Source organism: Rattus rattus, chromosome 8, assembly GCF_011064425.1.
Source record: "Rattus rattus isolate New Zealand chromosome 8, Rrattus_CSIRO_v1, whole genome shotgun sequence".
Lineage (NCBI taxonomy): Eukaryota > Metazoa > Chordata > Mammalia > Rodentia > Muridae > Rattus > Rattus rattus.
The window spans coordinates 27,183,232-27,196,592 of record NC_046161.1 but is presented as its reverse complement, the minus strand read 5'-3'; the positions used below and the strand labels follow the sequence as shown (position 1 = coordinate 27,196,592).

The window sequence follows — 13,361 nt, the reverse complement described above, 5'->3', positions numbered from 1 at the left end:
GCTCCAGCAACTGACTTGCCCGGTTCTAGGAAGTAGAAACTCAGGCCTGGTCTCCTGAACTGCTAGTTTGCAGCTGTCATGGAGTCAGCCTCTCTTATATACAAATGATAAAGGGGCTGAGGGAGAAATTTTGGACACAGCATCCTTCATAATAGCTACAAATAACATAAAATGTCTTGGTGTAGCTCTAAGCAAACAAGTGAAAGACCTGTATAAATAGAACTTCAAGTCTTTGAAGAAAGAAATTGGAAAAGATCTCAGAAGACAGAAAGATCTCCTATGCTCATGGATCAGCAGGATTAACAGAGTAAAAATGGCCATCTTACCAAAAAAAAAAAAAAAAAAAGTTCACAGATTCAAATCAATCTCCATTAAAATCCCAACACAATTCTTTATAGACCTTGGAAGAGCAATTCTCAACTTCAAGTGGAAAAACAAAAAACCAGGATGGCTAAAACGATCCTAAACAATAGGAGAACTTCTGAAGATATCACCATCCCTGACCTCCAGCCGTACTGTAGGGCAACAGTAATTTCAAAAAGCATGATATTGGCATAAAAACAGACAGATTTCAGGTCGACTGTACTGTACAAAGAAATAAAACCATCTTCAACCAGTGGTCTACCTGAATGTTGGCATGTAAAGGATGCAAATAGATCCATATTTACCGCCCAGCACAAAGCTCACAAGTCCCAGTAGCTCAAAGACCTCATCAGAAAACCAGATACACTGAACCTGTAGGAGAGAAGTTGAGGAGTATCCTTAAGTGAACTGGTACAGGAGACAACTTCCTGAACAGAACACCAACAGCTCAGGAACTAAGGCCAGCAATTAATAAATGGGATCTCACATGAAACTGAAAAGCTTCTATAAAGCAAAGGACACTGACGAAAGGATAAAATGGCAGCCTACAGAATGGGGAAAGATCTTCACCCATCCCATATCTGATAGAGGGCTAATTTCCAAAATATATAAAGAACTCAAGAAACTAGATATCAACAAACCCAACGATCCGATTTAAAAGTCGGGTGCAGGTCTAAGCAGAGAATGCTCAACAGAGGAGTCTCGGTTGGCTGAGAAGCACTTAAAGAAATGTTCGACATTCTTAGCCATCAGGGAAATGCAAATGGAAACAACTCTGAGATTCTATCTTACACCTGTTAGGAGCACTGAGATCAATATCATAAGTAACAGCTCATGCTGGAAAGAACGCGCAGCAAAGGGAACACTCCTCTATTGCCTGTGAGGGGGAAAACTTGCACTGCTTCTTTGGAGACCGTTATGGTGGTTTCTCAGAAAATTGAATCCATCTACCTCAAGACCCAGCTATGCCACTCCTGGGCACATAGTCAAAGGACACTCCACCATACCACAAGGACACTTGCTCGACTGTGTTCAGAGTAGCTTTATTTATAATAACCAAAAACTGAAGACAACCTAGGTGTCCCTCAACTGAAGAAAGTATAAAGAAAATACAGTACATTTGCACAATGGAGTATTACTCAGCTGTTAAAAATATTGACACCATAAAATTTGCAGGCAAATGGATGGGACTGGAAAAAAAATCATCCTGAGTGAGGTAGACAGACATGGTATGTACTCACTTATAAGTAGATATTAGCTATCAAGTAAGGGATAACTATGCTACAATCCACAGACTCAAAAAAGCTAAGAAGCAAGGAGAGAAGGGTGTGGAAGGCATACATGAATCTCGCTGAGAAGGGGAAATAGAATGGACACTGTGGGTGGACAGGGCTGGGAGTGTCTGAGAGGGTTGGGTATGGGAACAAGAAGGATGGGAGAATGGAGGGAGAGAGTGCTGGGAGGGACCACTGGAACTGGGAGGCATCTCTAGGACAAGCTGTGCAATGGAAACTCTCAGTAATGGGTACTTAGACTCCTAGCAATGTGGGATATGGAGCCTGAACTGGCCATCTCCTGAAACCAGGCAAGACTTCCAGTAGAGGGTTGGGACATCAACCCAACCAGAAAACTGTTGACCTACAATTTGCCCTACTCATAAGATGTGCTGGGGTTGGCTGAGTGGTAATGACACACACCTTTAATCTAAGCACTCAGGAGGCAGAGACAGATAAATCTCTGATTTCAAGGCCAGCCGGGTCTACAGAGCAAATTCCAGGATAGCCAGGGCTACACAGAGAATCCATGTCTCAGAGATAGATAGATAGATAGATAGATAGATAGATAGATAGATAGATAGATAGATAGATAGATAGAAGTATAAAGGTAGTGTAGAGATTGTGGGAGTGACCAACCAATAACTGGCCCAGTTTAAGAACCATGCCATGAGAGAAACCCACCCCTGAAAGGACCAGGACCCAGAAGTTGGACAATCCGGAGACCTAGGATAGAAAATGATTCCTAATAAGTCTGCTATAATCATAGATTTGTGCCTAGCCCACGTGTCATCAAAGAGGCTTCAACCAGCAACTGATGGGAATAGATGCAGACACCCACAGTCTGGGTGGGGTTCTGAGAACCCTTTGAAGAGGGGACGAGAATTATAGGAGCCAGAAGGGTCAAGAACACCACAAGAAAATCCACAGACTCAACCAACCTGGGCTCGTAGGGGCTCACAGAGACTGAACCAGGAGCCTGCATGGGACTGACCTACCCTCTGCATATGCAATACAGCTGTGAGGCTTGGTGTTCTTGTGGGACTCCTAACCGTGTTAGCAGGGGCTGTCTCTGACTCTTGTCTGCTCTTAGGACCCTTTCCTCTTATGGGGTTGCCTGGTCTAGACTCAATAAGAGGGGAGGTGCCTAGTCTTACTGCAACTTGGTATGTCGTGGTTGGTTTCCATGTTTGCCCTTATCTGAAAGGAATCAGAGGAGAAATAAGGCCGTTCTCATTCAAACTAGCACAGATGAGGTCTGGGGAGAATTTATGACCCATTAAATTAGGAGAAGAAAGGCAAAGACAGTGTAGGAAGGAATCTGGTGTTAGGCTTTTGAAAGAGACTTAAAGAACTGGAGGGTGGCCAATGAGGAAATCCATAGATCAAACTGATAAAACAGGGTTTGATTTTTTTTTTTTTTTTTTTTTTTTTTTTTAGGGTTTAGAGGCAGCCAGCAGAGAGTGAAGATCAAAGCTAAAGCCTAGAAGGACAGACTGCAAATAAGTGCTGGAGTTTGTAGGGCTGAAGCTTAAGGGTTCTGTGTACAGGGGAAGTACCCTGCAGGAGGAATAGAATTATGGAGCCAGTCTAGGGCCTTACCTGAGGACTGGAACCTCTTAAGTTCCCCAATGTGGCTGTGTTTATTTCTTCATGGTCTCCACTTTTCAATGATGTAAGAATTATTTGCCAATCCGGAAACCGTCTTTGAGTCAATTACTTTTACAAGCTTTATGGTTATGCTAGTGAATCAGCTCCGCGTAGGACAAGATGAACTGGTTTTAGTATTTTAAGATTGCACTCTCCTCTGGGAACTTGGAGATTCTATAAGCTGGGAATTCTAAACAATTCTTTTTTTTTTTTTTCTGAAGGAAACAAGAACAGCAAAACAAAAAAACATGATTCTGTGATAAGAATTTTCAACAAATTGGAACCAGGAGAGAAATACTTAGACATAAGAAAATCTGTGTTTGAATAGTTCACAACTATCCTCAAACTCAGTGGTTTCTGAAAGAATGGAAGCTTTTGCTCTGAGATGAGGCATAGACAGACATAGAATTACTCTACCTCAATTGGGTAAATGAAGGTGAAGGGGTGTGTCCACATTTGGAAGGGAGAAATTAAATTATCTTTGATCACAGATGCCATGCTTTTTTTTAAAGATTTATTTATTTATGTATATGAGTACACTGTAGCTGTCTTCAGACACACCAGAAGAGGGCATCAGATCCCATTACAGATGGTTGTGAGTCACCTTGTGGTTGCTGGGAATTGAACTCAGGACCTCTGGAAGAGCAGTCAGTGCTCCTAACCACTGAGCCATCTCTCCAGCCCAACATCCTTTTTTTTTTTTTTTAAGAGTTAGAAAACATTAAACTGTTCTACAGGGGCCAGGGGAAGAAAACTATTAAAAGTAATATGTGTATCCTGCTAAGTGTCAGGATACAAAAATTAGCACTCAAATATCACTTGAGTTTCTGTGCATTAGCAATTATCAATCTGAAAGGAATTCCTTCACCTTTTTGTACGCATGCATGTGGATGTGTGTGTCAAAGGGAGGGGTGTGCACCAGCACATGAAAACTGGAGGACAATCTGGAGTGTCACCTTCAGAAACACCGTCCTTATCTTATTGCCCTGGCCCTCAGCAGTTAAATTAGATCAGTCGGCCATTGAGACTTGGGGATCCTCCCTCTCTCTGCCTCTGCAGTGCTGTGATAATAGGCGCATGCTACCACACTGAGCATCTTTGGTTTTGGAAACAGGGTCTCACTGTATTGCCTTGATTAAGCCTGGAACTCACTAAGTAGACCAAGTCTCAAACTGATAGAAATCTACCTAACTCTGCCTCCTGAGTGCTGGGATTAAAGGCGTGTGCCACCATGCCCTGATCACACTCAGCCTTTGTACACTGTCAGATCCTTGAGTTTCAAGGTGTGACGGTTTGTATATGCTTGGCCCAGGGAGTGGCACTATTAGGAGGTGTGGCCTTGTTGGAGTAAATGTGTCACCCTGGGTGTGGGCGTGGGCTTAAGACCCTCACACTAGCTGCCTGGAAGGCAGGCTTCCACTAGCAGCCTTCAGATGAAGGTGTAGAAAACTCTCAGCTCCTCCTGCACCATGCTTGCCTGGATGCTGCCATGCTCCTGCCTTGATGATAATGGACTGAGCCTCGGAACCTGTAAGCCAGCCCCAATTAAATGTTGTCATCTATAAGACTTGTCTTGGTCATAGTGCCTGATCACAGCAGGAAAACCCTAACTGAGACACAAGATAAGCCCCTCACCAACTGAGCTCTCTGCCCAGCCTCCCCAAAAAAAAAAAAAAAAAAAAAAAAAAAAAATTGAGGTCTCACAATAGCATCCTGAGGAATGCTATTCCTCAAATATCTAGAAATATGTTTGTGACTAGGAGAGGAGGTCAGTGAGAGAATGGGGAAGGGGCAGGGGTGGGGAGCAGGGGTGAGAAGAGAGGAGAACAGGTGTGCTAAGGGTGTAGCTCAGTAGGTAGAGCCCTTACCTACCATGAAGCCCTAGGTACAATCCTCAGAAGTGTGTGAAATAGACATGGTAGGAAACACCTGTAAATCGATCACTCATGCTGTAGAGGTGGGAGGCTCTTCAGCTAGGGATTTGAAGGCCCAGCCTTGGAGCCTTGGGTGTTGGGAAAATGGGAGAGAAAGACAGAGAGAAAATATTTGGAGGGGTTGGGGATTTAGCTCAGTGGTAGAGCGCTTGCCTAGCAAGCGCAAGGCCCTGGGTTCGGTCCCCAGCTCTGAAAAAAAAAGAAAAAAAAAAAAAAATATTTGGGGTATATTAACAGAAACTGAAAGCAGAGACTTGGATATTTGTACACAAATGTTCATAGCCAAGATGTACCAACAATCCAAAATTTCACCATGAAATGAATAATTAAATTAAATGTTTTATAAAGATACAATAAAATAATGCCAAGCAAGAGAAATGAAAATCTGATACATGATAAGAGTACGGATGAAATCTGAAGATGTTATGCTAGGTGAAACAAGCCAGACACACAAAGACAAGTAATACAGAACTCCAGTTACATGGTTACCTCCAGCCATCAAATTCACAGACACAGGAAGTAGGGCAGAAAGGTTCCTATTAGATGGGTGAATCTGGCCATGAAACTGTGAAGATTGCTAGTGAGTGCTAGTGAGTGAGTACAGCTTAGTGAAGATACATACTGAACTCTGTAATCAAGCAGTGGCTGAAATAGTCTATGCTACAACATATATGTTCTATTACAATTTAAAACAGGAAAACAAAATGCCTCGCCAGACTGCAGACTTCCTAATTTAACAATACACCACTGCCATTTTCCTTTCCTATAGGTATCAATTCTTTTTTATTTTTTGCAGTACCGTACATTACAGAAAGAAAAAAAAAAAACATTATGTGTAACCATTGCCCGGCACTGGCAACTATTAATGATACTCTGCTATACCTGCAGACAGGAGCCTAGCATAGCCGCCATCAGAGAGACTTCACCCAGCAACTGATGGAAACAGATGCAGAGACTCACAGCCAAGCATCAGGACGAGCTTGGGGAGTCCTGTGGAAGAGGGAGAAGAATTATAGAAGCCAGAGAGGTCAAGGACACCACAAAACAAACAAACAAACAAACAAACAAACAAACAAAAACCCTACAGTTATCAACTAACCTGTGTCCATAAAAGTCACAACCAGAGAGCCTGTGTAGGACTGACCTGGGCCCTCTGCACATGTGTAACAATGGTGTAGCTTGGTCTTCATGTGGGATTCCTAACATTAGAGTAGAGGCTGCCACTGCCTCTGTTCCCTGCCTTTGGGACACTTTTCTGCTGCTGGGCTGCCTAGTCTAGTAGATGTCCCTAGTCATACAGCAACTTGGTATGTTAGGACTGGTTGGCATCCACAGGAGGCCTTCCCTTTTCTGAAGAGAAAGGGAGGAAAAGCAGGTAGGGGGAGTGGTGTCAAAGGGAAGCCCTGGGAGGAGAGGAGGGGGGAGAAATGGAGATTGGAATGTAAAGCAAATTACTTAACTAATTTTAAAGAGAAATAAACGAGCCCTGGGATGAACATACTGTAATGTGTTTTTACTCCCACACTGACCATTTGCTGTTATAAACAGTGCTACCATACTGTTTCAGGTTCTTGGGGGCTGTGAGGATGGATTGGCAGTTAAGAAAACAAGCCCTGCTCTTGGAGAACCAACGAGTATGGTTCCCAGCCCTCCCACCTCCACCCCCCACCCGTGTTAAGATGGCTTCCAACAAGCTATAAGTCCAGCTTCAGGGGATTTGATGCCCACTTCCGGCCTCTGAGAGCAACACATAGCACCACACACACACACACACACAGACAATTAAAAATAAAGACAGACCTTAAAAAAGATTAAGTTTATTCTTTTTAAGCCAGATTAGTCATGACCATCATGACTGAGAGGGGAATAAAGGCTTTAAGATCATAACAAATTCAAGGCTAGCTCAACCCTGTTTCAAAAAGCAATTATTATCCATTGGTTCCTTACAGTTGGAAACTCCAAAGCTGTGGTTACCAGGCAAAGTGAATATTATGAATTTTTTTTCTCCTGCCCACCTTTACATTTGGTTTGTTGATATTATAAACCAAGAGGAAAGTTGTTTTGTGCTCACTGAGATTTAGATACACGAAAACCTCAACTAGCCAGGACTTACACAGAACATTTTCTTTTTCACAGAACGTTCTGGAGATGCTCAGTGAGAGACTCACCCAGGCCAGTCCATGAATTCACCCGGAGATCCCTCCTTACACTGCTATACTCTAGTCTATCGATAGCTCCTGGTCCAAGGTTGGCCCTCTACCTTGTCACTGGTAAGGGAAAGGGATGAGGACGGACTCATCCCTTTCCTTTTAGGACATTTCCCACATGTTCCCTGTCGTCCCTAACCTCTGTTCAGTGACCCGAGCTTCGTTATCTAACTCCTCCTTGGGAAAAATGGGTGGGTGGCCATGTGCCCAGCTGGTAGCATGCTGACCAAGGGGAGAGTGGATAGCAATTTACTTGTGTTTAAAAGATTGTTACTGTGTGTGTGCGTGTGCTAGCGTGTGTGTGTGCGCGCGTGCGTGCGTGCGTGTGTGTGTGTGCATGCGTGCGCGTGCATGTGTAAGTGTGCACACATGCATGCAAATGCTTACGTGTTTGCCATATATGTGCATTCGCCTACAGAGGCTAGAAAATGGCTTTGACTCTCTGGAGCTATGGTTACAGGCAGTTATGAGCTGTGCCATTGGATGCTGGGAACCAAGCTTCTAGAAAAGCAGCAAGCTCTCTTGACTGCCGATCCGCTTCTCTAGTCGCAATGTTAAAAGCTTTTAAAAGGACTAACACAGTTATACTAGTAACATCTACAAAAATCACCCATTTCCCATGACGTGCTTCTATTTCCTTCTTAGCGAGAACATAAATAGGTTTCCTCTGACAGCTTCATACCTAGGTAGCACTGTAACTTACCCGTGTTTGCTCGGTCCGCTCCCTCCCCCTCCCACAGCTCTCCCATGTAATCCCGCCTGAAAGCAAGCAATTACTTTCCCTTCCTTCTCACTATTATCTTCTCACGTTTCCCCTTTCCCCCTCCTTTAGATCCCCTCCCATCTTCCACATAGTCTCCCTTCACTTTTTTTTTTTTTTGCTTATTTTTGTAAATTCTACATCTGAGGAAACACGCACATCATTTGTCCTTCTGAGACTTGAAAAGGCCATCCTTCCTCTGCTGAAGTCCACATAGGGACATACCAGATGCTAATCTGTTATATTTGTGTTATTTGGGGTTTTTTTTAATTATTACTTATTTTTATTCTACACGCATGGGTGTTTTGCCTGCGTGTACGTCCATGCAGCACATATGTGCAGTGCCCTGAAGAGGAAATTAGATCCTATGGGACTGGAGTTATAAACAGTTGTGAGCTTGGGGTTGGAGATTTAGCTCAGTGGTAGAGCGCTTGCCTAGCAAGTGCAAGGCCCTGGGTTCAGTCCTCAGCTCCGGGAAAAAAAAAAACAGTTGTGAGCTGTCAGGTGGGTGCTGGGAATTGAACCCAGGTCTCCTGGAAGAGTCGCCAGTGCTCTTAACTGCTGCGCCACTCCTTCATCCCTACTTTTGTCTTTTGAGAGTTCATGAAGCCCGTATTGTCCTTGAACTTCTACTTCCTTTGCCTTTAGCTCCTGAATGGTGAGATTACACAAATATGTGTCACCACTTCAGAGTTCCCTGTTTAACAGAAAACGATTACATAATAATTCATTGTTATAATTTATAATTATACAATTATTATTATACTATATATATACACAATGTATATAATAATACAATTGTTGTTATTGTAAAATTTCAAAGTTGATTTCCTGATCCTTGTGACCTACTTCATTGAAACTGATTTTTATTAAAACTGTTGATCAATGAAGTTAACGACAGTCAAAGGTATACCTTAAAACCTGGCGTGTCTTATTATCTGGATGTTAAGTTCTAGGCAGAGATCCCTTTCTAAGTTCTGATTTTTCAATGTTAAGAAGTATCTCAGGGCGGGGGAGGAGGCTCCATGGGTAAAGTGCTTACAGGGCAAGAATGAGGGCCTGAGGTCAGATCCCAGAATTTATGCAAGATGCTGGGCGTGAAGGGGGCTGCACATCCCCATAATCTCACTGCAGACAAGGGAGGCTCCCTGGGATTGGCTTGGCCCATAATCTAACTGAATAGGTGAACAGGCTGCAGGGTCAATGAGTAACTTCATCTAAAAACTTAGCTGGAGGGAGAGAGAAGCTACCCAACATGGACCTCTGCCTCCACATGTACATACCCACGTGAACATGCACACATCATACACACACACACACACACACACACACACACACACACGCACGCACGCACACACACACACACACAGAGGATGCAGTTCAATTGGTATTTTCCAAGCTTGTATTTTTGGCTACATGGCAAGGTAGAGGCCTGCCTGAGCTCCACAAGACCCTGCCTCAAAAATCATAAGTGGAACTTACAAAGTATCTTTGCTAACCAGTAGCTATATCAATAAAACTGTACACATTTGTCTCAGGATCTTAGCCCATGAGGAAAATGAAACATTACTGAGCAGACAGCTGTCAGACGGGCAGATCTGATGACCAAGAGCAGCCTCTCCCAGGCTCATGACTGTGTAGGGTTAGTCTGTTTCCTCTATTTCAAAATCTGCAGGTGTGGACACACACCGGGATGGGACCTGATACTTTCCTCCGAGTACTAGGCCCCAAGCTGAGAATACAGATTCTCATAATGCCTTTTTTGAAAACACAGCAGCTTTTCATAGGCTCCTCTGCTAGTACCCCTCCTTGGTTCTTACCTGAGTATGAAGAGAACTTTAGTGCTGGCTTTCTCTTCTTCGTATCTTTAGGGCGTAAAGGGGGCAACCACGGTGCAAAATAAGGTCAGTCTCTTAGCTACAAATGCTACAGAAAGCAGTAAAGGCTGTAGCATCTTAAACACCACAATGAAAGTCTGGTCCAAGGTAGGAAGGAAACTCTCCTCACACCAATCCAAAACCGTGCCCACCCGACAGATTTTTGTCAAATGTGAACAAAGCAAACTGATTGGATGGATGGATGGATGGATGGATGGATGGATGGATGGATGGATGGATGGAGAAAAAGGAATAGAAAAGAAAAGAACGGAAAGGAAAGGAAAAGAAAAGAAAGGAAAGGAAAGGAAGGGAAGGGAAAGGAAAGAAAAGAAAAGAAAACAAAACAAAACAAAACAAAAGAAAAGAAAAGAAAAGAAAAGAAAAGAAAAAGAAAGAAGCAAAGCCCATGTATCACCCACTGGAGCCTTCCTTGGCAGGTGAGTGGTCAGTGGCTCCCTTGTCCCGTGTTTTGGCTGTGGTCCTCTGGCTGGAAAAATTCAGAGATATTCCCTCTCAGAGGTTCCCTTTCTCCCAAGCCAGAAATCACTTAGCATAACAGGAAGTCTCCATTAGTAGTATACCTGGATGATCCAGGCACCCGGGCTTCAGGATCACACTTTTTAGGGAGTGCCTGCTCCCACACATACACATACACACCCCAAAAGCCTCTCTGAAGCTTGGGACTCTGAAGCAGGGAAAAGGTGCTTGGAAGAAACGTGCAGTGTTGAGCCACCTGATGTCGTGCTAGCGACCGGGTTAGGGCCATCTGGGGGTTGCCAGCTCCTGCAGCGGGCGGGGCCGGGCGGAACGGGGTGCGGACGCTTGCACCTCCTGGGCACCCGCGGTCACACGTGTGACCGAAGCTGGCAAGTGGACACCTCTGAGGCTCGGAAAAGGTAGGATGCCCCGCTGGGTCAAGAGGAGAAAGGGAGGGACCACCTGGGAGGGGAGGCGCGGATCGCGAGTGGGCTCTTTAGGAAGGAGATGGAGCTGAAGAAGGGCGCACTCAGATTGAGGGAGGGTGCTGGGATGCAGAGGGGACCTAGTGCCTAGGAAGCTCTTGGTTAGCCCTTTCGGGGCTAGGAATAGTTCTCCTCACCAGCCCCGGCGGGAGTTGCTCCTCTGCACTGCCCCCGGGGTCCTGGAATGATTCGGGTCCTCAGCGTTACCGCGACTAGGTGCGAAGCCCTGCATTCATTCCGTCTTATTGGAGCAGGGGATCCCCCTTAGGTGGCGTGCTTTTTAAGGAGACTTCAAGTTGTTTTCAGGCTGCCCGGACTGGCTCGCTTGCACCCCAAGCACCCTTGTCGCTGCTTGTTAGCTAAGGAGCCACAAATACGGGAACCAGATACATTCCTTAGGCCAGGAAGTCTGGTAATGAGAGACGATTGATGCAGCTCTTCCAGCCATCATTTCGTCTCAGCTTCTAAAAGCAAAGAGTAACGCCGCCGCCTTGGCCTCAAAGTAGGGGAACCGGTCTGAATCCGGAGGGACTGACCCTGGAGACAAGGCGCACGCTAATGGAAAAGAGATCTGTACTTCAGCGGGGAAAGGTGGGGCTTCCTGAAACGGAATTTTAAAAGCTTAAGAGCAGTTACCTCGCCTAAGGTCTCAGCAACGGCTGCTTCGTTCCATTCGGTTCTCTTTGGAGCCTCTTTTCCCATCTCCCCACACTGCTTCCTCTGTCGCCCTACCCTGGGTTCTATTTGACTTTAGGCTTAGCGTAGTCATCAAAGCTGACAAGGCAGACGCAGTCTCTCTAAATACACACCAATCTAAATAGTTTTATTCACAAGCAACCTGCGCTTTTTTTTTTTTTTTTTCAATACGCGCTATCTACTCGGTAGAAACTGGATTTTTTGAAGCCCCCAAAAAAGCAGCTCTTGATGACAGTTTATTTCTTAATAATAATGTGGTTACCTGCTGTTTTATAGTCTCAGGGAAAGACATAAGAACTTGATCGTAAGGATCTACTAAATAGGAATCGTTGTTTTTACAGAGGATGAGCAGTGAGCAAGGTATAATCTTAGTTTTCCTCCTTCCTTCCTACGGAAGAACTTCGGTTTGCTCTGGTTTAGGAAGGTGTTCTGTGGTCGTTTCTCCTGCCTTTCTGGTGGATGCTGCCTCTGATGGCCAAGGTGAAGCTGTCGAATCTCACAGGATGTGTCAGTTACTTTGTCTGGGGTCTTCCCTGAAGTGCTTTTGGCTATAGCTATGACTTAATCTTGGCAAATGTCACTTCGAGGTGAGCACTGGAAAGGAGAGAGATCAAGGGGACTTCTGACACTTCTCGTTGCTTCCAGATAGTTATCAGCTGCATGTTCAAGGGTACAAAGTACAGACACCATATGCACTATGAGTTAAGCATGATCAAAGGTCAATCAAAGGTTATCATTCTTTTGCTTGTTGAACCAAGTAGGTAAGGACAGTTACCACTCCGAAAACTACCTTCCTAGCTGAAGTATCTAAGGTTGCAAAACTTTTTAATTATAGGGAGTTTAATGTCACTGGTATGTTAGCAAAAACCAGGTAGCTCTGTAAAAAACATTTCTTTTCCATATGTTTTTACAGATGGTCATAAGGCAAACAGTAGATTATTTACATTGCACCATACCTCATACACACACACACACACACACACACACACACACACACACACACACACACACACGTACTGAACTCTGAACTTTTCCACCCTCTTAACCGCCCAGCTCTCTCTCCCTAGCCTTCTCTAGAACTGGAAATAAAACCATATTAAAGTTTAACTCTTTGGAGTTTTTTTACTGACACCCTTTAAAAGTACAAAGCTTATATTCTGAGGCCGGAAGAAAATTTGAAAGGTCTATCAGCCACCTGTACGTGGTGCAGAGTTATTCTGACACTGTCACGGCAAGCCACAATGTTCTGCTGCCAGGAGTTGGATTTCATGAGGCGTCATCAGTATCTTGCATAGACCACAGAGTGATTAATGCACTGGGAGATAAAAGTAGGGTCTCTCCTCCATATGCAAAGAAACAGAAATCAAGCCATTTTGTACCTGGACAGCGCTGTCCAGTTATGAAATGGTAGAGCCGGGGCTCCAATCAGAATGTTTTCCAGAGGGCTGGAGAGATGGCTCAATGGTTAAGAGCACTGACTGCTCTTTCAGAGGACCTGAGTTCAAATCCCAGCAACCACATGGTGGCTCACAACCATCTGTAATGAGATCTGATGCCCTCTTCTGGTGTGTCTGAAGACAGCTACAGTGTATTAAAAGTATAATAAATAAATAAGTAAAAAAAAAAAAAGAATGCTTT

At 44.4% G+C, this 13,361-nt stretch overlaps 1 protein-coding gene across 1 annotated transcript in view; it reads left to right on the top strand.

Annotated features, from left to right (window-relative positions):
* The first annotated feature begins 10,732 nt into the window (after window positions 1-10,732).
* Tmem45b (transmembrane protein 45B) overlaps window positions 10,733-13,361 on the top strand; it is a 40,995-nt gene continuing 38,366 nt past the window's right edge. The window contains exon 1 of the mRNA XM_032909476.1: window positions 10,733-10,961. The gene's annotated coding sequence lies outside the window, so the exon portion shown is untranslated. The remainder of the gene's footprint in view (window positions 10,962-13,361) is intronic.